Source organism: Mus pahari, chromosome 3 (genome assembly GCF_900095145.1).
Source record: "Mus pahari chromosome 3, PAHARI_EIJ_v1.1, whole genome shotgun sequence".
NCBI classification, from domain to species: Eukaryota; Metazoa; Chordata; class Mammalia; order Rodentia; family Muridae; genus Mus; species Mus pahari.
Genome location: NC_034592.1, coordinates 36,553,350 through 36,578,475, shown reverse-complemented (window position 1 = coordinate 36,578,475; position 25,126 = coordinate 36,553,350). Strand labels below are relative to the sequence as shown.

At 42.6% G+C, this 25,126-nt stretch overlaps 1 protein-coding gene across 2 annotated transcripts in view; it reads right to left on the bottom strand.

Moving 5' to 3' along the window:
* Positions 1-25,126, bottom strand: part of Lypd6b (LY6/PLAUR domain containing 6B) — a 159,945-nt gene that overhangs the window by 107,573 nt on the left and 27,246 nt on the right. The window contains exon 2 of one of the 2 annotated variants that reach the window (XM_029536771.1): positions 2,859-2,906. The exons of the other annotated variant lie outside the window; for it this stretch is intronic. The gene's annotated coding sequence lies outside the window, so the exon portion shown is untranslated. The remainder of the gene's footprint in view (positions 1-2,858; positions 2,907-25,126) is intronic. 2 annotated transcript variants of the gene reach the window in all.

The window sequence follows — 25,126 nt, the reverse complement described above, 5'->3', positions numbered from 1 at the left end:
TGGCATGCTAATGAACTTCCAGTCAAGGTGAGTTACTGAAACCAGCAGGCCTAACAAGAGGGTTAAGACGCTGGACAGTCTGAAGACACAGCTTTGCCCTGAGAAAGGAGGGCATTGACAAGGTTGGTTCAAACAATGGATGTGTAGGGTTCAAACAGCAGAAAGAGCTGGGTGCAGGAGAAGCTAGGGTTTGCACAGAAAGGAAGCAGATTGTTTGCTTTGTTTTTTTGTTTTGTTTTGTTTTTTGTTTTGTTTTTGTTTTTTTTTTTCCATGCTGAATGCAGGATAATGGAAGCCCTGCATTCATGGGTCTTTTTTAAATCATTTTTTGTATTTAAATAGGATCTCACCATGTCTCCAAGGCAAGCTTCTACCACATGCCCCTATCTCCTTGGTACTGGGATAATAGTATGTGCCACCACAAGCATGGGTCTTTTTAAGTATTCCAAATTACTAGCAAATTCAACGACTGCTTCGTTTCATGTGTGGCCACTGGTAGATATTCCATGCTCTAGGGGATTTTGCCATACTCATATACATACCAGCAACACTCATTGGCCTTAGTTGATTATTAGGTAACTTTCTGTTGTTGTGAGAAAATATCATGTTCAAAACTGACTCAGAAAAGAGTTTGCTTACAGTTTCAAAAAAAAAAAAAATCTTTCATGGGAGAAAAGACGGGGCAGCAGAAAGAGGAAGGTTGATCCACCCAGTAGATGTAGTCAGCATGAACAGGGAGGGGCAGTATAAAGCCCAGAGCTCACCCACAGTCACCTACTGCCTCCAGCAAGGCTCTAGCTCACAAAGAAAGGTTCTATACTCTCTCCATTAACTGGGAGCTGATGTTCAAATATGTAAATTATGATGGTTTGAATAATAATGGCTCCCAAAGGCTCATAGATTCCAAGGCTTAGTCTGGAGAGAATGGCTCTGTTTGAAAGGACTAGGAGGTGTGATCTTCTTGGAGGAAGTGTGTCACTGGGGGATGGGCTTTGACGTTTCAAAAGCCCAAGCCAAGCTCAGAGTCGCTCTCTTCCTGCTGTCTGCAGGTTCAGATGGGGAACTCTCAGCTATTTTTCCAGTGACATGTCTGCCTACATGCTGCCATGCACCAGTCCACGATGAAAAGGGATTTAACCTCTAAAACTGTAAGCAAGCACCAATTAAATGCTTTATTTTTTAAGAGTTTTGTGGTGGTGGTGTCTCTTCACAGTAATAGAACACTGACTAAGACACAAGCCTATTCTCATTTAAGCCACCACAGTGGGTTATTTAAAAAGAAGAAGGAGGAGGAGGAGGAGGAGGAAGGGGAAGAGGAAGAAGAAGAAGAAGAAGAAGAAGAAGAAGAAGAAGAAGAAGAAGAAGAAGAAGAAGAAGANAGAAGAAGAAGAAGAAGAAGAAGAAGAAGAAGAAGAAGAAGAAGAAGAAGAAGAAGAAGAAGAAGAAGAAGAAGAAGAAGAAGACATGAAGTTGAGAGTAATATCAGGGACAGGGTACTCACAGACATATAATAAATAAGTCAGAGAGAGAGAGAGAGAGAGAGAGAGAGAGAGAGAGAGAGAGAGAGAGAGAAGTGGTTAGGAGAGTTCTCCTCATAGCAGAAACATGAATCTGAACACAATGAGCTCAGAGCATCCTTTGCTACCCCCAGCTGAGCATGCCCTATGAGGCTGATGAACTTGGGCAACAGCTGCGAGGCAAGCACAGTGCCAACATCACAGAACTGGACCTAGTGAACTTATACATGGGCAATCCTAAGCTGGCAGTTGTGCTATGACTCAAAAGAAATTAAGGTTTCAAAATATCCTGGTTTGATATGTGTATTCAGAAACATTGAGACACTGAAAACGGAGTCATTACACCCAAGACTAAGCTTGTCTCTGGTCCCATGCATAGAGTTCCGAAAACTCCAGATGGCCCAAAATGGACCCAGCTACTTATGGCCATCAGTTAGGACTCACTTCATGACATGCAGTCTGTGGGCATCTGCCAACCTTAGAATTATCTACTGAGTTCCAAGATGGAGGGAACATGGGTTCCCTCCTATTGGCACTCATGTGATCCTACCTGGAGAGAAGCCATACATGGTTCAGAGCCCCTTTCCTCTGTAGGAAACAGATGGGAGAGAAGTGTGGCCATCCTCAGTCAAAGGGCCAGCAGCCAAGCTGTCTGTCACACAGAACACCAAGTACAGGCAGCCAGCCGAGCCTCAGGCTCAGCTCATAGCCAGTTGCAGATGGGAGTGTTAATGGTCGCTGGCCCCAGGAACCATTTACTTAAGCAATTGTTTTGGCAGCTGATGAGGAATGCAGGAGGAATTTTAAGCTACTGGTCATTGCTATGACAGTTTACTATGTGGGAAATGAAACTGACTGGAGAGCCTTGTAAAAGTGCAGAACATGACCTGCATCCAAGTTCTGTCATCTTACATTTATCTCAAGTTGTCCACTAGATACACACATACACACATGCATACACACACACACTCACACATATACTCACACACACATACACACACATAAACATACACATACATACACACTCACACATATACACACACATACTCACATGTACATACAGACTCTCACACATGCTCACACACAAATACACATACACACACTCACATGTGCATACACACTCTCTCACTCACACACACACACACAAATATACACAAAATGTGATCACACAGTAAACTATTCTGAGCAAGTTGTGTATAAAATCAGACCTATTTAAAAATCTCCTTGGTCATGATCTACAAAACTCACACGGGGGGGGGGGGGAAACAGATTCAAAACATGGATCAAAACAGCCTGCAAGTGTAAAACATTAGAACAACTTCAACACTGGTACTCACTTACAAGGCGCCCTGAAGTCAGGCAGCAAGCACGGGTCTGGGACTTCTTCCACTTCAAAATCAAACAAAGGACAAAGTTAATATTTAGAGTTTGTAATTTTTGAGATCTTTGAAAGATGGCAACTCAACAGGATGAGAAATGAAATTCTAGCTCTTCAGTGACACATCTTATGTCTGTGCCAATAGAAATCATGGGAGGAGCTGAAGAGATGGTGTAGCTGAGAAAGTATTAGGTCTAACCCCCAGGGCCCCATTTCTAAAAGGCACATTGATATTCAAGTGCTGCAGAGGCAAGAACCTCCCCGAGGCTGGCCAGACCAGTGACAATATTTGTCTCAAAAATAATAATAAATAATAATAATAATAATAATAATGGATTGTACCTGAAGAATACTTGAAGTGTCTCCTGGTCTTCACCCACACCCACACCCACACCCAGAGTAATCACACAGAGATATATAGAAAGATGAAAAATTCCTGAAGGAAACTGCCAGAGTTTAGATTTGTGCATGCTTATGTTTGTCACAAATTGACCAACATCCATGTTCTTTGCCAAAGTTGGTAATTCAACCTAATGGATTCTAAAAGGCCATTTGTTTGTTTGGTTTGGTTTGGTTTTCCCAGACAAGAAAAGCCCTGGTTGTCCTGGAGCTTGCTCTGTAGACCAGGCTGGCTTCCAAGTCAGAGAGATCCACCTGCCTCTGCCTCCCACGTACTGGGATTAAAGGCATGTGCACCACTGCCCAGCTTCCAGAGGCCATTGTTATTGCCTATTCTACAATTTCATTTATATCTCCAACGACCACCAGCTCCACAAAGTTGTTCTCTTTACTTACGGCTATTTCAAAATCCATGCACTCTACCTTCTAGAAGATTCCCACAGCCCTGGGGGATGACATGTGTAATTTTTTTTTTTTAATATTTTATTTTTAATTTTTTTTAAGATTTATTTATTTATTATATGTAAGTACACTGTAGCTATCTTCAGACACTCCAGAAGAGGGAGACAGATCTTGTTCTGGATGGTTATGAGCCACCATGTGGTTGCTGGGATTTGAACTCCAGACCTTTGGAAGAGCAGTCGGGTGCTCTTACCCACTGAGCCATCTCACCAGCCCGACATGTGTAATTATTTAGGGTCTGACAACATCCAATTCAGGTGACTTGCTGGGTGGCCAAGTTAGCAAAACAAACACGGGATTCTCAATCAAGTTTGAGTTTCAGACAAACAACCAGCCATTTGGTACAAGCTAGACTTGGTACCCTATCCTTTCCGTGGGAAAGATGCTACCTTCGGCAAGCATCCCTAGAAGGGGTGTGTACAAGAAGACGGTTTTAGCGTTCTGCAGAAAAGCTTGCAACTTGAGCAGGTGCAGTGTTGTGCCGAACAGAGCCTACTTCTTTCTGTAACTACTTCTTTCTGTAACTGGTCCCCCAAGGCTTCCTGCTTCAAGACTTTCAAAGCAGCCCGGCCTCCCACTGCCAGAGAGCAAGGTTTCCTTTGAGTCTGGACTGCATCAGAGGACAAGGGAACACAGCACCTGTAATCTTGTAAGCATCAATTTCTCTAATAACACACAGCTCCCATAATATTATCACCTTCCTCCTCTTTCTGTGTGTTGTGATTTTTTTTTTTAACAACTGTTTATTTTACAGAAACCGAAATGGGAAACATGTTTGGTTGTTTCCCTCCCATTAGAGATGTAGAGCAAGCTCCACATTTTGAAGGCTGACTCAAAAGTCTGACAGGATGGCTCAGTGGGTAAAGGCACTCGCCCTGTAAGCCTAACAACCTGAGTCAGCTCCCCAAACTCCACATAAAGGTAGAAGAAGAGAAGAGAACTACTCCCAACAGTTGTCCTCTGACCTATGCATAGCATTGTGGCATGCATCCCCCCTATACACACACACACACACACACACACACACAAAACACACGTAATAAATACTTTTTATTTGGAAAATACTTCTGTAAAAACAACTGGAGTTTTCAAGATTCCATTCCATTCCTTTTTTTGTTTATTTTTTGTTTTTTTTTTTTTTTTTTTTTTTTTTTTTTTTTTTTTTGGTTTTCTCTTTGGAGGAAAAAAAGCAGCTGAGGTGGAGTTTTTTGGTTTTGGGGGGTTTTTTTGTTTTGTTTTTTTGTTTTTTACCTTCAGCCCTTCAACTCTAAAACATTCCAGTCATTCCCTCCTGCCTGCCTCAACTAATGAGCCCTTGTCAGCAACTTGCTTCTTTTTATGTTTTGTTTTCAATTTTGTTTATTCATTTATTTTATTTTATTTTATTATTTTTTTAACCTCAATTTATCTCCATTTTATTTGGCAACACACTATTAAAACAATAATAATGAAGCAACTTGCTTCTTTCTCCACCTGCAAAGTTTAGAGGGAAAAGAAACCACACACACACACACACACACACACACACACACTCAGGAAGGAGAAAAGAAACATCAACCACCCAGAGTTTTAATTGTTGCCTGGAAAGCAGCACCCTTCCGCAGCTCATTAGGACTGATTTTCATAATTACTTACTGATTGGAACTGGGGCTTGCAGCCTGGCAACAACGTTGCCACATTAATATTAAGCAGTGACTAATGCAGCCCAGGACCCGTGCTCAGGATCGGAAAGCCTCGGTTTGGTGGGAACTGAAGCTGTGTAACCCGGGGAGTGAATCTGCTACTTTTCTCTCCAGCAACTTCCCACTCGCTAAGCAGATGCGATAATCTTATTCTTGTTCCATGTCACTCACGGGGAGGGAGTGTGGGTGGTTGTCACCAATCCTCAGCACAGGGAAGACCTGTTCCCCAACTGCTTCCCACTTCCGCCCCTGTGGCTCCGCCGCCTCTTCTACTGCTAGCTTTTGCTTCCCACTCCTTCTGTGCCCCCTCTGGCTCTCTTCTGGCTCTCCATCTCTGCATGTCTCCCCTGTCGCTGCTATCTCTGTCTCTCCAGCTCTGTATGTCTCCCCCTGTCACTGCTGTCTCTCTCTGTGCCTGTTAGAAAAGTGTGTCCCTCTTGTCCTGTCTAACCCTTCAGTCAGTCTCACACCTCAGGGTGACACATTCTCCCTGCTTCACTAAGGACGCCTCTTGCTCAGGACTCTGCAGTCATTACTTTGCCCCCTCTCCAATGCTTCCACAATAAACGGCAATAATTGACCTACGAAGGGGAAACATTTTTAGTTTTCAAGCCACGTGCAATAACAAAGAACTAAGCACTACTGTGTTTCACCAAGCTCCTACTTGGAAGAAAAGAAAAGTTATGGGCAGGCAAGATGGCTCAGTGCACAATGCTTAATGATCTTAGTTCAGTCCATAGAACTCAAGTGATAGAAAAACGATAACCATCCTCCACAAGTTCCCATCAGACCTATCTATAATACGCCATCACTGTGGCACTCTTGAGCACACATGTCTGTCCACACATATGTCTGAAAAAAGTCAAACATACACAATATTCCTCATGGAAATCAAATGGCTTCTGCCATGTTTATCTAGAACACAGTTCTACGTTGGATCGCTATGTCCATGCCATAGTATCCTTAAAATTCTTAAACATTAAAAAAATAATAATAATCTGAGCTAGAATAGTAATGGGACAAAGCTTATCATTTTGAGAGCAACTATAGAATTCCCCTTTATAAGAGCCTCACCCTGCTTAGAAAGCCTTTAAATATTGTGAAACAAAGCCAAGCAAACAAAATATCACTCATACACCCAAGAAACAAGTTAAGCTGTTGACAAGAATTAGAAATGAAGGTGGAGGGGCTGGAGAGATGGCTTAGCAGTTAAGAACACTGGTTGCCCTTCCAGAGGTCCTGAGTTCAATTTTCAGCAACCACATGGTGGCTCACAACCATCTGTAATGAGATCCAATGCCTTCTTCATGTGTGTCTCAAGATAACAACAGTGTACTCATATACACTTCATAAATAAATCTCAAAGAAAAAATGAAGGTGGAGAATGCAAATGAGACCTATGGTTATAGATTTCCTCATTACAACTTGTGATTTCATAAATGTTTGGTTTAAAATAGTATAGAATAAGGTCTGCTTCAATTTTTTTCTCCTTCACAAAAAAGATCCTGAGAGCTACTAAATGTGCTCAAGATGGGCAGCCTCATAGAAAATGCAGAATTATTTTATGTCCCGAACCCATTCCCCAAGAGGTTAACCACAGAGCAGTGAGACGATTATAATCATACGGGCCTGGATTGGTGGGAGGTGGGGCCGTCAGGACATTTTTCAAACAAGCCTTTGGATATTTGGTTTAGCAAATCTAATTAGGATCTTTATGAGCAAAAATATTTTCACAAAACAAGTCCCTAGTTTTCTAGAAGTTACAAGGTTTTAATCAATTTTTCCTTTGGGAACTAAAATTCTATTGTCAAAACATCTTATATATTTATTTGATAAAAAAAATACATGCTGACATGAGGCACTTTGAAAAAGTGTGTTCCTTTATATACCATTTATTATTCCTATTCATTCTCACACAGGGACCAAAAATAATTAAATCAGTACCAAACATTAAAGAGATAATTATTTTCTTATTTCCTGGACAAAATTTTCTCATGCATTATACATGTTTATTTTATCCATTATGGCCCTATGACTTTATACCAACTCTATGATATCAAAAAGTGGCATTCATCAGAAATAAAACTCTTTTGTCATTATAATTAGAGAGATAGAGTTGTAAAGGGGTGTCAGAGTGATTGATAAGATCACAAATGAAGAAACATACATTAGTGGACCAGCACAAGAAATGAAGTATACACACATAATTGAAAGTAACCATCATGAATTTAAAAAAAAAAATCAATTTAGTCACAGATAAGAGATAAAAAGGTAAATCAAAGTGTAGGTTTGCAGTACATGCAGGAAATGTAAGAGAAAAGTTCCAAAGAAAACAGAAAAATTGCAAACTCTTGTGACAGTTCTGAGTATGTAAGTAAGTATGGTTGTAGAACATAAAACGGAGAGGAGAAAGATGCCCAGCCCCAACCACACATAGCTCAAATGCCAAATCTCAGGAAAGACCTGAATTTGAGTCTTAAAGAGATGGCTGGTGAGCTCTCAGAGAGCGTGCAGATCACTAGAAAGCACCATGTGTGCCCAGAACAGTGACCGGTAGTCTGCACTCCTTCCTTTGTGAATAGTGTTTCCAGTCTTCATGGGAATATGGTAAAACACATGACAGGTTATCAGAGGTCCCTTTAAACCATGGTCTAAGCTTTGGCACCCACAGACTTTACCTCCACGTGTGGACCAGTCCAAGTTAAATCTGCAATAATGGAGACCCTTTGAGGCCAGCTTCTACACCACGCACACATAACCTGTACTTCTTTGTTCTCCATCAAAAACAAAAACCCTGTCTGTGTGTCCCAAGGACCCTGTTTCCCCCTTTACTGTTGTTTTGTTTTGTTTTTCCAGCACCTTCCTCTATCCTCTGCTTTCCAAACTTTTTTTTTTTCACTCTGCCTCTGGTAACCTTACTCTAGGTAGCAGTGCGTAAGCCATAGTCTTCCCAGAATACGCTTTCTGACTTTAGACTTCCATTGAGATCTGGCTCTCTCCTAAAGATACTGCATCTTCTCCTGATAAAAATGGTTTCCTCCTCCCCTCCTGAGATGTGAAGGACTAGTTTGTCTAGACTTGGCAGAACCCCAACGGTAGCAATGGCCTTAGAGGATAAGATGATAGGGCCTTGCTTTTATTCTTTGAGGCTTCAGGCTCACTGGATCAATCAAATCTACTGAAACCCTACTGGCCAGGACTCAGTTACCAGACTACATGTAGATACAGGCAGCTTGTGAAATGGCTTACTCTGAAGGGTCACGTATTGATGTAAAAGTCATCTGTGTTTGGCTAAGGAAGACCCCACACAGGCAGTCAGCGCGTGATATCTGCCTCAGACACTCAACCTCCATTCTAGTTGCTTCCATTTACTCTCTGGGCCATCTCAAAACCTGTTATCATGTTCTTCTTTTTCAATTTATGCACATGGATATTTTGCCTTCATGTATGTTTGTACACCATATGCATGCCTGTGGCCCTTAAAGGCTTGAACAGGGTGTTGGATCCCTTAGATCTAGGGAGACAGACCATTGTGAACCACCAGGTCACAATGCTAGGAGTTAAACACAGATAGAGCCTCTGGAAGAACAGTCTCTTAACCTCTGAGCTATCTCTCCCGGGGTCCCCGCATCATCATGATACCCATCACATTCATGTAGAAAGTCTACCTAATTAGCAAGCACCGTAACACTTCAGTTGCTCCACTTCCTAAATCTCAAGACTTTCTTCTCCATCCCAGATTTCCATTCCCCATCCACACACCAGACCCAGGCATACAGAAGACCCCCAGTTCCGTGCCTGCTACAGTTCTTCCTCCCAGTTTTGCTGTTCCTGGCTCCCTCTTCCTCCCCCTCCCCCTCTCCCTCCTGTCTACCTCACCTGGATACCACAGATGAAATAAACTTTCTGCAGCATCCCAATTCGAATGGAACCACAACTCATCTCATCGGCAAACCCCTATCCTATAGCAGTCATTCCCAAAGCAGTAGCCCTAGAAACTGGCTTACATGGGTCAATCTCAGTCCTCTCTTGGAACTTATTCATATCCAGTCACGTCTGTGCGTTTCATTGGCAAAAGAGGCACAGCACATCATAAATTTCCATTGATTTTTGAATGGAATAATGGAAAGCAACATAAATGAATTGATGACAAGAAGAATATCAACTCCACTCAATATGCTCCCGTAGATTTCTGCATGTGTACCTTTGAAAAGCAAAGGGTGCCATTTAAGATGAATATAAGCCCAGGAAAACCAAAGGCTCAGCCCAGGATTTTACCACCGTATCAAAAGTGAAGACAATATGGTTGAAATGATTAAAAATAAGTACTGAGGCTAGGAGTAACTGATGAGAACTTTGCAGAAGCAAGATCCAAATTCCAATAGACCAGAATAATGTTCAAATCTTTAACTTTTACATATATTAATATACATTCTACATAATGTTAATACATCATCATTTTCAGATATGCATGTATAACCTTTTAAATATTGTATATAATCTCTAGAAAACATAGACACATGTATTGTGTACATATAATCATGGTGTTAGATATTTAATATACTATTTATTACATATATATTTAATATGTATATCAATATATGTATGTATTTTAAAAAGACAAGTCCTTCATCTCATTTAGATCCTTTACTTAGATTCTAATTTCCAACAGACACAACATAGAATAAACAAAGTAATTCACACAAAAATATGTGTAAGGTTTTATTCTATAGCAAAGTTCAAATTGACAGTCCCCTAAAAGTATTCCCACTTCCACCTTAGTAGACATAAGGCATCAAGAATGGAGAACTCCTTCGTTGCATGCATAACTACACTTCAGTGTATAAAATTCCAGCATTTGAAAGCATCGGTGACTGAGCATGGGAAACCCAATGGTGACTGTATGTTACCATTGTTTGACTGTTCTGGTCCATTCAAAATACTCTGAAAATGTGTGGGTGTGCTGCTACAAGTTAGAATCCCCTGAGTTGGGAGTTGTAGCTAAGAAATGTCCTGATGCCTTAACTGATGTGGGGAGACACACCTGAGTGTTGGTGGTGCCTTGCAGGTAGCAGCCCAGGTGAAAGGGGCATGGTGGCAGCATAATGTTCTTTGGCAGCAGGTCTGCTCCGTCCCCCTCTGTGGCCTTCCCATTGGCCATAGAGCTGATCTAAATGCTGCTGCTGATTCCTTCACTGATAGCAAAACCGGTCTTTCCGGGTTTCTATCACTGACTGAGGACCTGCGTTCTCCACAATTTACTGTGCCCCACTGGGGCTGCCAAGGAACCCAGTCATGTGAATCAAGCAACCACCAGGTCGCCTGTAGACCTCCATAGTGTGAGACAGTCACTGTTTGGCTCTCAACTGCTCAGAGCTGTTATCACTTTAACTCAAGCTGATTCAATACATTTTTCATATAGAAATAAATACAGAGAGAGAGAGAGAGAGAGAGAGAGAGAGAGAGAGAGAGAGAGAGATGCAGACACATATATTCATCCGATCGACTCCGTTCCTCTACAGAACAGAATAGAAATATTAAAAAAAAATTGACAAAGATGGTTTCCACTCTTAACATTCTATGACTGTCCATTCTTAAACCAAAAGAAGAAAAATCTAAAATAGAAATGAAAGACGGGGGGCTGGTGAGATGGCTCAGTAGGTAAGAGCACCCGACTGCTCTTCTGAAGGTCCAGAGTTCAAATCCCAGCAACCACATGGTGGCTCACAACCATCCGTAACAAGATCTGGCGCCCTCTTCTGCAGTGTCTGAAGACAGCTACAATGTACTTAAATATAATAAATAAATAAATCTTAAAAAAAAAAAAAAAAAAGAAATAGAAGGTGAAGAAATGCATTATTTCAATGCAAACCAATTCATTCGTCATTTAAATTATTACAGCCCTCTCTGGCCAGCTGGAAATTATATCGAAACAGTTCTTGAAAAATCAACCCACATGCCAAAATACAATACAATTGTGTGTAAGTCTATGTGGTGCTAATGGTGTGAACTCAGTTCATGCACTTCAGAGAGCGATTCACACATTTTTGACCTATATGGTCTCTTAAAGGACGTCGCCTACTTTTTGACATTAATTCATCACCTTGTGATGACACAACATTCTCACCACACCAGAACAGTGGAGCGATACACAGAAGAACCACCCAACTTCCCAACCCCATACAGACAATTCAGTGTAGAGTCGCAGATTTTAAACTTTCCAAGTAAGTTGTTTCCATTCCTCTCACACACTTATAGTGAATTTTGAGGAAAAGAGGTGTTGGGAGAGAGAGAGAGAATATAGAGATACAAGCACAAGCGTGATGGCTCCATCCAGCGCTGAAGAACAGATGTTTTAGTACACTGTGTTCCAAACCTTCACACATGCATCCTCTGCGCAGCTCAGTCTGTTAGTGAGCTTTCCACGGCGGAGATGAAACACCCGAGACAAACAAATGGAGGATTATTTGGCCTCACAATTTCAAAGGTTTTAGCCCATGTCACTTTAGGCCTGTGGAAGCATGGTACATCAACAGGAATCTGGTGTCTGTCTCATGGTACTATGAAGCAAAAGCAGAAGGTGGGTCTGGGTCCCCAGTGGCCCCCTGAGGGGATGCCCAGTGACCTGATCTTCTCCCCCTAGTCCTACCTCCTAAGGTCCCACCACTTCCCTATGGTGACATAGGCTGGTAACTAAGCTTTTGAGGGACCTTTGAGATTCAAATTATAATATAAGTGATTTTTGCTTCTTAATAGATTTTTGAATAATGTTTCTTACCGGACCAGTTAATACCTTTAAGTAAATAGTTTTTTTAATCTTGACAGGTTTGGAATCAGCAAAACTGCACAACAATTAAAATTAATCAACAATAACCAAAAACCAAACCAAAACAAAACAAAAGACCAGAAAGTTGCCAACAGATGAAAGAAACTGTCTATGACTTATTTCCTTTATTTATTCAAAGTGAACACTTTCTATGTATGTCCTACCATAAGTACGTAGATTGCAAACATCACTCAGGAAAACTATTAACACCAGCTTGAACTCTTTTACTTTCAAGATCATGGGTTGACATCAAATACAGTAGAGGAAAGTATGGAAGAAAGCATTACTAGATCAAAGAGCTTAGCTTTGAGTTAGAGGGAGGATGGGCAAAGGCTTGATATGCTATGCATATTCCCATCATCCCTCTAGAACCTGTACAGACAATTTATCCTACATCTTCTCACTGCGCCCAGATGCACCCTCACCAACCTCAATGCAGCGTGCCAACCAGCCCCTTCCAATCTGAGAGAGAACCTATTAGCCAGTCCCAAGCAGAGCTTATAATAGATCTCTACACAACAGAAGGAGAGCTAATTGCCTGGCATGTTCTCTTCCGTTTGTTTGCTATACTACATGCCAAGTGGCTCTTGGTTTAGAAACAATATTCATACAATTTGGAATATGTAAACAAATGCACCTCTAAGACGCCAGTTCAATACTATACACTTTATGTGCACACATTTATCCTCTGGGCCTCACTCTATCAGATATTATCACTGTGTTCAAGGAGAGAAAAATGAGTCTTCGAGAATTTGAATAGCTCCTCAAAGGACGCCCAGGAAATATTTGTAGCTCTGTCCAGTCCTTGTTCCAGAAGCCGTGTTCTTAGATGATATGATAAATGATGTGACTTTTCTTTAGTGAATTTTGAAAACTTCTTTTGTCCTATTGTCTCAAGTCTAACACAGTTAATCGCCATTTCCAAAATTCCCTGAGTTGTCAATGATTTCACACTGTAACTGCTAACCACTGTCACCACTGTCACCACTGTGTCACCAATGTCACCACTGCCTATGGTCCCAACATGAAGCCTGTAACGTTCATTTAGATTTTGCAAAATAATTTTGCACATAATTAAGAGGATTACTTCTCCTAGATTCCCTGGGAAGCTACAGGGCACTCTGGCCAGCAAAGCAGCTAGGGGCTAACTGCAAATTTTCATCTCTCCCCTCATTCCTTCAGTCTCATTCCAGCTCTGGAGGGACCACATGCTGCAGTCTCTCCTCACTCTCTGTCCCTGTTCCCACGGGACTAAGCAAATCCTGGTAGCACACCCTGATTTCTCCCCCTCCCCCGGCCCATCTTCATTCCTACGCGTCAGCTCTCAATACCTAGAAACACATTTTACCTGGAAACCGCAGTGGCCACACCTAGGGGGATCCCAGAAGAATTTTCTACCAGACAATACACAGCCACCACACTCACCTGAGAACCAGACAGGGCAACAGAAACCATGGAGCAAAACACCCATCCAACAAAGACAAGACGAAGTATCAGCACCTAGAATTACAGTCTTCCCAAACCCAGATACCTAAATGCCAGTGTAAAATACAGTAACAGCCAGGACAATATGTCTTCGTTCGAGCCCAGAAAGCCTACAACAGTAGACCTTGAGTATTGCTCATAGGAAGCTGCAGAAACACAAGCAAACTGTGAGAGGAAATGAATAAAACCGTTCAAGACCTGAAAGTAGAAAAGGATTGAATAAAGAAAACCCAAACTGTGGGAAATCTGGAAATGAAAAATTTATAAATTGACCAACAGAATACAAGAGATGGAAGGGAGAATCTCAGGCATTGAAGACGCCATAGAAGAAATGGATATCTCAGTCAAAACAAAAATATTAAATCTAAAAAAAAAAATAAATCCTGGCACAAAACATCCAGGAAACCTGGGACACTGTGAAAAAGACCAAATCTAAGAATAATAGGAATAAAGAAATGAGGAGAAACCCAGGTCAAGGGCACAGAAAATACTTGCAACACAATCATAGAAGAAAATTTCCCTAATCTAATGAAGGAGGTCCCTGCCCAGATACAAGAAGCATACAGAACACCAACAGACTGAACCAAAAAAGGAAGCCCCCCTAAGCACACAATAATCAAGACATGAAATGTACAGAGAAAAAAAAATTAGATCCTGCAAGGAAAAAAGACTTAGTAGCATATAAAGGCAGACTCAACTTCTCAGTGGAGACTTTAAAAGCCAGATGGGCCTTGGCAGATGATGTAAGGACTCTAAGAGACTGCAGATGCCAGCCCAGACTACTATACCCAGCAAAACATTCAATCACCATGGATGGAGAAAATAAGACATTCCATGATAAAACCAAATTTAAGCAATATTTATCTGCAAACCCAGCCCTACAGAAAGCACCAGAAGGAAAACTCAAACCTAAAAAGGGTTTTTTAAAATAAGCAGTGGAAATTGGAAATATGCTAGATAGTAGATGATTTAAAAAATAAGATCACTGTTAATTCTCTTAGGGATAATATTGTATAAAGGTGATCTAGAAAAATGTCACTATTCTTGAGGTACTTTCTGAAAGTATTTAGGGGCAGAATGCTCTAAATGAAATGAGAAAGGGAGGAGCAGATACAGAAACATGCAACTGTTGGCAGCAGCATCCAAGCTGGAAACACATGGACCACTCTCCTTTGCAGTAACTGTTCTACATATTACCCTACTGTGCCTTCTGTTGCCAGCAAGGGCATTCAGCACCCCTAGACTCCAGCACAGGAACCTGATGGGGACACTGGCTTTGTCATCTGACAGCAGGAGCTCCTGCTTCATGTTCCAGCACTCAGTCTCTCTCTCCAGGGGCACAGCAGTGCAGCCAGGCATTCAGGGAGAAGACCGTTCCACACCCTGAATTTCTTATTTCCTGGGGCAACAGGGTAGAAAGGGACACTTGAATTATGGCTGCTCTCAGCTAGGTTCAGCTCACAAGCCTTTCCGCCTGCCTCACTACAGTGTGATCATTAACCACATAACACAGAAACCTGCCAAACCTGGGCCCTCCCCTGGGACAAAATAGTAATAGTAATTTAAGCCATAACAAACCCCACAGTTCTCAAGGTCTTACCAGTCACCAGGCACCAAGTCTCTCATGAGTATCCTTATTCATGGATTCCCATGTGGGATTAGTCATCATCATCATCATTAAGCTTCATCATTAAGCACTACTATCAAGAAGTGAATGAAACACTCATATAAAAGGCAAAAACAGTAACGTAGAATCCATATTCAGAAGGCTAAGTCATCGCTGCATTTAAAGGCAGGAATTTAAAGGAAGGAGGAGTATGTCTCCTAAAGCCATTAATGCCACCCCGCCTCCTTCCAGGTTGCTGCAAGTCTCAGCATTCAGTGTCATTTATCATGAGAAAGAATGTACCTCAATCAAAATCACAGCTTGCTTCCTGACACAGGCTCAGTCTACGCAGCAATCAGAGCAAGAACAACAAAGATGTGTGCCCTCACCCTGTCCTGGCTCCCAGGGCATTTCTAAGTGGCCTGGTTGCCATTGCTCACATCTTTCTTCTCCTGCATTACTGTTAGAAAGTTCCAAATTACCCAACTAGGTGTTCCCCTCAACATCACTGCCAATACTTTTTAAGGAGCAAAATCTAAGCTTCAAACATCCCATGGTCACAAAATAAAGATTCTTGGGAGACCTTCAAACATTACATCTTAGAAAGCAGCAAATAAGTTATATGAGCATGTGTTTGTTTGTTTGTTTGGAAGAAAGAAGTGGGAGGGGAGATATTCAGAATGTGTCTCCAGCACACCAGGACAATGCAGAAAAACAATATTTGTCATTACTAAAATAGGAAGGCTTCCTGGAATAGCATACAAAAATTAGGAAAAAAATGAACTCTTACTGTAGGAAAAACTTGGATAAAACCTCACATGCCACCTGATAGAAGCCAGTCACTAAAAGGACATCCCAGGGCTCCATGGTGTACTGCTCAGCGAGCTTGGCCAAAGCTGTGGTTTTGATTGTGAGCACTGGGGAAAAACAGATAATTGTAAAAAAAAAAAAAAAAAAAATTCTTAATATGGGACTGGGATGATAGTCCAATGGTGACGAGCTTGCTTTGTAAGCACAAGGGCCTGAATCTGATCCCCAGCTCCTTGGTTCACTGTTGCTTAGCAACAGTGGTTTGTTTGGGTTTTTAGATTTTTTTAATAAATGGGTGTTTAGTCTGCATGTGTGTGTGTGTGTGTGTGTGTGTGTGTGTGTGTGCACCACTCACATTCAGATGCCAGGGATAGAGCCCACTTGTCACCCTAGTGCTGGGAAGCAGAGATAGGGTCTGTGGGGCTCACTGACTAGGCAGTGTAGCCTAAGAGGTGAGCTTCGGACCAGTGACAGCTCCTTTCTCAAAGGAGGGAGACGCCATTCTGGAGGGTAATATCCACAGCTATCCTCTGTCTGCCAGACACACACACACACACACACACACACATACACACACAAATACATACACACACACACGAAATCACACACAAGTTCACACTCACATGCACAGACACACGTACAAACTCATATACACAGACACACACATGTGCGCACTCACACAAATATATCTTTTAAAATATGCATACCAGGACAGTCAAGGCTATAGAGACTCTGTCTCTAATAAATAAATAAATAAATAAATATATTATATTATATATATCATATAGTATATGTCACATATCATATATATCATATAGTATATGTCACATATCACACATACACCCCCTATATATATATATATATATATATATATATATATATATATATATATATATACAGAAAATTCTATAGTGGAGAGGGAACCATGAAGAGGCATGACAGAAGGATCATTGGTAAAGATCTATCTCTCAATAGGAATACCTTTCTAAAATTCTGTTCAGTGAACCATGTTCTTACGTGGTTTCTGTAAGCATGCTACACCTCAATAATAGATTTATATAAAGTTGTGAATACAGTATAAAATATTGCACCAAGAGCTCTCTGAGCTAAGCTACTGAAGCAGCCCTAGCAATGATGGTGTTACATAAAACCATCAACTTAAAGACAGAGAAGAGCTCAAGGCAATTTGGAGGCAACATCTAAGTCTATATGTAAAGTGAAATTAGACACAGTCCCAGCAACAGCTGACAAATAACTCTGCAGGCATTTACAAGAATTGCTGGGGGGAAAGTAATTACAGAGGCCTTTGATCTTCTATTATGTCTATCTGGGATCTCAAAAAAGCCAATAAACAAGAGAGGCCGCCACAAAGCCACCTGTGGCTTCATCTGTTTACAACCCAGGCCAGATGTATTCACCTTTGTACACTGCAGCTCAAACTGGGAAAGAAAACATCATGACATAAACCAAGACTCCACACATGCATACTTCTGTCTGCTCTTCTGTCACAGGCTGAATCTAGCAGTTGGCATTTCCTAATTTATTAGATATTTGGTTTGGTTTGTTTGTAATAGCAGTTTGTTCTTAGACACACACCTATATACGTGTGTGTGTGTGTGTGTGTGTGTGTGTGTGTGTGTGTGTGTGTGTGTGTGTGTTACCTGTATGTTACCCTGTGCCTGGTGCCTGTGTGACCAGAAGAGGATCGTCTAGAACTGGAGTTACAAAGGGTTGCAAGCCCCTCTGAGGGTGGTGAGAAACCAGACCTGAGTCTTCTGCAAGAACAGTAAGCACTCTTAACTGCTGGCGGGTCTCTCAGTCTCTCCAGCCCCTCTATGAGATGGCTGAAAGCAAGAAGAGAACCTGAGAGATGTAGCATGGCCTATCTCCCCACACCGACCTATGCCGTTTGACTTCCTCTCTAACTGTTACTTGCCCTGAATCGAATTGTCGTGGTCACACTCACACACTCCTCCCAAATCCAAATGCTCATTTCAAGTCGTAAGTTTCAGAATTTGACCTTATTTGGAAAACAGATTCATCACAGATAGAATTAAGGAAGATGAGCTCATTCTGGAGAAGGGTGGGTCTCATCCATCCGGCTGGTGCCCTCTTAAGAAGGGTGCGTTTGAGTACAGACATGCCCACAGGGAAAACATCAATGAAGACTGGGAGTTATGTTGTCACAAACCAAGTACCAGAAGCCCAGAGAAAGGGGAACAGAAGGGACAGAGGGGCACAGCCCTGACAACTGCTGATTTTCAGTTTCACCTCACAAGTGGGTCAGACCATTTCTGCTGTGTGTCCCTCCCCCAGCCCCTTGGCTCTCCTCCACCCCTCCCCACCCCTCTCCATTCTTTGGATCCTTCGACATTAGTAGTACGCTGGTTCTACCAAGCTAACAACTTCACAGTCCCTGCTGGCAGGTGACCAACAAAGCTGAGCCATTCTGGCTTAAGAGACTAAAAAACAAGCACAGAAAGAGAAGAATGGCAAACCGCAGCTGAGTGTAGAATTCAGGAAGCAAAAGAGACTGTGCTGCAGAAAACGGTCAGAAGCAAAGCAGAAAAGAAATGACAGACTCCACTTGCCTGCAGACTCCCATCTGAGTCCTCCATGTGGAATGGCTTAAGAGGCCTCCGTTATAGCAAGTGGTGGGAATAAAAGCACCTTCCAGAGGCTGCCTCCTAACCCCTCAGATCTAAACACCATACAACATCATCCTCTGTGGGCTCATAATTCCCACTGTGGGAATGAATTAGTTTCCAAATACCTGAATCTGCTTTTTAAAAAAAAAATGTAGTTACTGAAAAAGAGGCACACAGGGTTGGGGAGGGTGGAATAGAAGCAGCATTTTAATAACTGATGAGGCTTCAAGGGAGTGTGGTAGTTCACAACCATTTTTTAACTCTAACACAGAGTGAATCTATGTTGTCTTCCAAAAATGTCGATCCGGCAAAAGACAAACACTATGTAGTACACTTCAAATGCAGCCACAGAAAGAGGAAAAAACAAAACAAAACAAACAAAAAAGCATGCCTCTGAAAGCAACAGGCATTACTGTGGGTCTTAAGATTTGAGCTCTGATGTTTGCCCACTACGGCTCAAATCCAAATTGCATTAAACATCTGTAATATCTAGATTGGATTTAATATTAGCTGGAACTGTGTGGCTATAGTTAGAGTCCACAAAATGCAAATGCACTCATTTAAGACACTAACTGAATGCCCATACATGCTGGGTACTGAAAGGTTGGCCAGTGAGGGATGAGTACTGTCTGTTCTTATAGGTTCTGCAGCTTAGCTCAGACCGCAATGCAAACGTGGTTCCACAGCTGGTGTGGTGGCACATACCTGTCATCCCAGAACTGGGGAGGCTAAGTTGTGAATTCAAGGCCAGCCTGAACTACATAGTCCTACCCTGGCTCTAAAGTCAGACGAACTGGTTAAATGCGAAGACAGTAGCATCAGAAATTTCCATTTATTCTTCCGAATTCTGAAATCAGCCATTCCTCTGTGACTATCTTTGAAATCATCTTAATGAAGTGTATAAAAAGGACAGTCTCCCTTTGTGCTGTGTGGAAAACACAATCAAGACTCCTCTGGAGAAAGCCAAGGTTTAATCCCCCAAAGACCAGGTGACTGCTAAAGTGTACTCTTTAGCTAAGCTGACAGCTCACGTCTCAAGCCGCTGGTTTACAGGAAGGGCTTATGCCCTCCAAATCCTCACCGATGATGTGTGAGCAGTAAGTACATTCCATGAGTATGGAAGGGAGCAAAATGACGATTCCATTGCTGCCAGACACAGGGATCTCTGTCTGGGGTCGTGGCATCTTCCTGGAGCAGGTAAAGATGTAATAGCAGTAGCGACGTACCACTACTGGTTGGATTGCCTCAGTTCAGTCACTACCTACCACTACTGACTGGATCGCCTCAGTCCAGGGACCCTAAGCTTGCCTGCAGTGAGGCATTGTCAGCTGACATTGATAGTCCACCAGACAAACTAGCAATGCTGACTGTCATATTCCTCAAGTGAACCCAACAGCACAGAGACAGCCTCTTCCCAGGTCTGTCCTTCAGGGAGCAGCAGCAGGTCCAGTCTAAAGCCACACTATTAGGACTTACTGTCATTCCAAAACACTTTCGTTCTTGGTGACACATACTCACCTTTGGCCTGCTGACAAGTTGGAAGAGCAGATGCCAGCCTGACTAGACGATATGAGAACTTCAGCCCTTGCATTATTAAGTTTGAAATCAATGCTTGCCAAGAACGAGCTTAAACACTGTGTTAATGGTATGTAGTTTTCACTGGGGTTCAAACTAGGACAATTGAGCCAGACATGGAGGCATGTGCCAGAAGCCCACTCCACAAGAGGATCACTTGAGTTTCATAGTTCAAGGCTATCTTGGGCAATATAGCAAGATCCTGTTTCAACGATGAGAAGACAATAATAACAATAGCATGTGTTCACATGATCACTTGCTTTCAGTAATAAACTACATTTTTTAAAACTAAGGATACAGTCCTTCAAAGCCATTCCCATCAAATCATTTTTAAAAACAGCCTAAAATAAATATTGTCCTTTCTATAAACCACACTGTCTTAAGGAAAGAAAAAGGAACAGCCAAAGACTCAGGACAAATTTAGGAAATGAAGGGAAGAAAAGGAGGAGTCCAAACTGAAAACCCAGATTCAAACATGGTGGTGCACACCTATAAGCACAGTATAAGGAGGCTGAGGGCAGCCCGAGCCGCTAAAGATGAGCCTCTTTGAAAAGGAAAATGAATAAAGTCCAACTGTAGACATCCTACAGTGCCCGAATCATGATTCTCATCAAAAAAAGATCACCACTATGGGGCTTAGGCCACACAAGCCTTGAGAGAAGGGATCTGGGCAGCAAAGATCTCCTTCCAAAGCAATCTCTCCCTCACTTCCCTCCAGACAGACAGACAGACATATGACTGTCCGATCCCTACTCCTGAGGTCAGGTATAGTCCTGTCTCATCTTCTGCTTGTGGGGGGCAGGCACTGCACTCATCTCCAAGGGCCAGACTGAGTTGCAAGCTTGTATTAGATGCAATTTAGGGACCTTATAACTTGTACTTATGATTTCAACAAATGATTATCCAACTCACTCTGATTTATAAAACCAAGTCACTATACATCTCAGTATCTGAGGGGAATTGGCTCCTACACTCCATCAGACATACACAAGCCCCTACACACCCAAGTCCCCCTTATATGGAGTGGTATTAATTCTTCAGTTAGCCAATAGTTAGCTTCATTCCTGTTTTCTCTGGTTAAACCTAGTCTTGCACATACGGTGAGAGTGTTCTAACGTGGGACTGGTAACACGGGTTCAGACATTTTTTTGTTTTATTAATTTTAGTACAGGATGCCACTAAATTGTTGAAGCCGCCCTTTGACTCACTTTGTACCCTAAATAGGCCTTGAACTTGCAATCTTCTGCATCAGTTACCAAGTTCCTGAGATCACAGGCCTGAACCCCTAAGTCTAGCTCCTTTAAGTCATCTCTAGATTATTTACACTACTTAATGCCATGTCAGCGCTATGTAAATAGTCATTATTCTGCATTGTTTAGGGGATCATGACAAGAGAAAAGGTCTGTTTGTATTCTATACAGGTACAATTTTCTTCAAATATTTTTCCATTTAGGGGGAACTGTGGGTGGGGAATCTAGCGATGACGCTGAAAAGAAAAGCAGGTACCTTTGTCTCCTTACAGTTACTATTGCTGCCTGGACACTGCACATCATGTGTTAATGTGGAAACATGGTTTACCTGTTAGATTACCTGAAGGAAACTCACCAAGTGGTGTAGGGGGGATGGGGGGGGGGGACTATTCTCCTTTCTCAGCTTTTCAATATTGAATCATACAAGCAAATTTCCTATTCAGGAAGTAAATTAATTGTATTTTAGCATTTTTAAGCAACTCCTTAGAAGATTCTGGAAGCTCAGTCAATGTTAACTCAAATTCATCTACTTGTCAGGAGCATCAGCAATAGGTACAGGGAGACATCTTCCTTACATAAACTAGCTAAGGAAACACACTCTCATGTAGCTGCCTTCTAGAATAATATTACGTTTTTACCGTAATATTTCTTCAGCCCTATGACTCATCTCATGGTCAAGTGGGAAAGTCTCCATGTACGAACTCTAGGTCGAGTTCCTACGGCTGGAAGCAGGAATCAAAACAGCAAGAGAGCATGCGCCCATATGCTGCTCTGTGACTCTGAGAGTCCAGCCTGGCTGCGCTGTTTGTTCAATCAGTGCCATGAAAGTTGGTGGTTTAGATCCACATAGGAGGAACAGTCAACAACAAAATCTGAAATCGTAAGAGACAAGGGAGAGAAGGAAAGGAGAGAGAGAGACGGGCAGACAGACACAGAGAGACAGAGAGAGAGACAGAGAGACAGAGAGAGAGAGAGAGAGAGAGAGAGAGAGAGAGAGAGAGAGAGAGATCAGAGGGGTGACCTGACAGTTGACCCACTAGTAAACATTAGCTCTCCTCTGGCCTGAACCTGTGCTAACTGAGCCCTGCCCCCACTGTGCACTCACAGATCCTCATGCCTCTCGTCCTTCTTCACATAGTTTGGTTGTGACTCGGCTCAGGGTCTCTCTGAAAGCACTCTCCCTGTTTGCACTTAATTAATATTCTCCCTTAGACTTTTAAACCTTATCTGGTTTCTGATCATTTATCCGGCCATCACGGAGCCAACAGAACCCTGTGTGTTGAAGCTGCCTCCTCCTAGACCCTTGATCTGTGTTGTCCTTCTGTAGGTGCACTACCGTCATCCTGTCCCTCCTGTCCCCAGCTCTGTTGGCCTGTGCCCATCCCTAAGAGGACCAGCAACCTAAGCTTACAGGACAAGATCAGAGACAGGCAGATCCAGCCTCCAAGGAAGCTGCAAGCTGCCTCCTGCTGCCCAGCAAGTTTTGACAAGAGTCAAGCACGTGTGTCGGCAGACGCACAACCCAGCACGCCACTGCAGCTTCCAAATCCATGGTCCATGGAGGTATAGAAGGGGTAAGTGCACGGGCGCATGCTCTCTTGCAGGCTCTCTCCTGCTTTCAATCATAGGAACTTGGCCTAGAATGGGTACCTGGAGAGCCTCAAAGCACGCTTTGTAACTCTTCCCAACTTGTGTCCATCACAGGGCCTGGAGAGCTGTGTGAATGGCCCAAAACCCAACAAGCCCTGGAACATGCAGTTGTTCTTGAACAATAGAGTGGCTGGAACAAGGCAGATCTAGCATCCAGCCAATGGGGCTGCAGATCTTGCTCCAGCAAGAATGCATAAGGCATCATACAGAAAAACCAAAAAAGAAACCTGGGTGTGCCAGCCAAAGAAACCTCGGAGAGTGGAGGCAAGGGTGACGTGCCTGCTTCCTCCCAGGGTTGAGCTGGTTTCCCACCTGGCTGTTCAGCTGCCGTCACAACTGGGCCCACATCAACAGCAGGTCAAGAACTGAGACACTATGCTGAGCCTGCCAGTGGAGGGCAAGGGGAGCTGCAAAGCATGGGGTTGAAAAAAAAAGTTACATCAAAGCTCCCCTTACAGCCACCATTATCATCATCACCAAGTCAACCGCAAAGAGCAATGCATTAGCCCTGAGGATGTCCCTCTGTTTCATCACTCACTGGTTCCCAGCGCTCTGGCCAAGTCTGTGCTCCTTGACTAGGTACAGTGCCACTCCAGGGCATTGGCACTTGCTGTTCCTTCTTCCTAGAAGGCTCTTCCCCGCACTTCCTCCAGCTATCTTCCCTCAAACACCTCAGGCATTCCTACCAAGTTACCACAGCGAACCCCACCCCCTTCTCCACCCAGCTTCTCCATTTCCGTGTCAGGCTGTTTTCCTAGCATGCGTGTGGCATTGCCATTCCGTGTTTTCTGCTTGTGTGTTTGTTTGTGTTTTCCTTCATCAGAAGATTCACGCTGAAAGACTAGAAGGGCCAAATGACTGCAGGAGACAGAAGACATTACAAGCAAGGCATACATTTGGTCAGGTTCCCTCTTGCCATCCCAAGGCTGCTACCGTCACTTCCTGACCAGTCCCAGACATGGAGACCTAACATTTTGCCTCTGGGTTCCTATTGCTTTGGTCTCCAGACTTCTGTGCTACTGTCTAGTCCACATGAAAGTTCACAGCAGCTACCGTACCCACCTCACTGGGCTGCTTAGAGAATTAAATGAGATAATTCACCCTCAGAAGAACACTAGGCCAGTGACTCAGCCCTTCTTTCATGTCGTGCCCAATAAATCCCACCCACTGTAATTACCTGGGCTATGTGTTCTGCACTGCATATACCGACTCCAACTCTACTTCTGCAGCTAGAATGTAGGCAAACCCAGGACAGAGATCTCATCCTATATTTTGGAAATCCCCAGTGTATTTACTATAGAATTTTTTCTTGGTACATATTTATTTTATTTTATTTTATTTATCTATCTTTTTGGTGGTGATAGTGGTGGTAGTAGAGATTGAACTTGGGCATGTAATACAGATTTTTTGTTTGTTTGTTTGTTTGTTTGTTTGTTTGTTTGTTTCGAGACAGGATTTCTCTGTGTAGCCCTGGCTGTCCTGGAACTCACTTTGTAGACCAGGTTAGCTTCAAACTCAGAAATCCACCTGCCTCTGCCTCCCAAGTGCTGGGATTAAAGGTGTGCGCCACCATGCCCGGCCGTAATGCAGATCTTTAGTAATTGCTTGTTAATTGCTTAAAACAAAACAAAAAAGTTTACCCTTTAAGATCCAGCTGAAAAACCCTAGAACCTCTATTTAGACAGTGATTCCCAGCCTTCCCTGTTCCGGGACTGACCTGATGTGCAAACACAGCAAATCCTTAAAAATGGTATTTATAATAGGAACTGTGCTATAGCACAAATACCAAAGCCAAAATACTATATAAAAGATCAAACAAATATTGACTCAAAGAATTT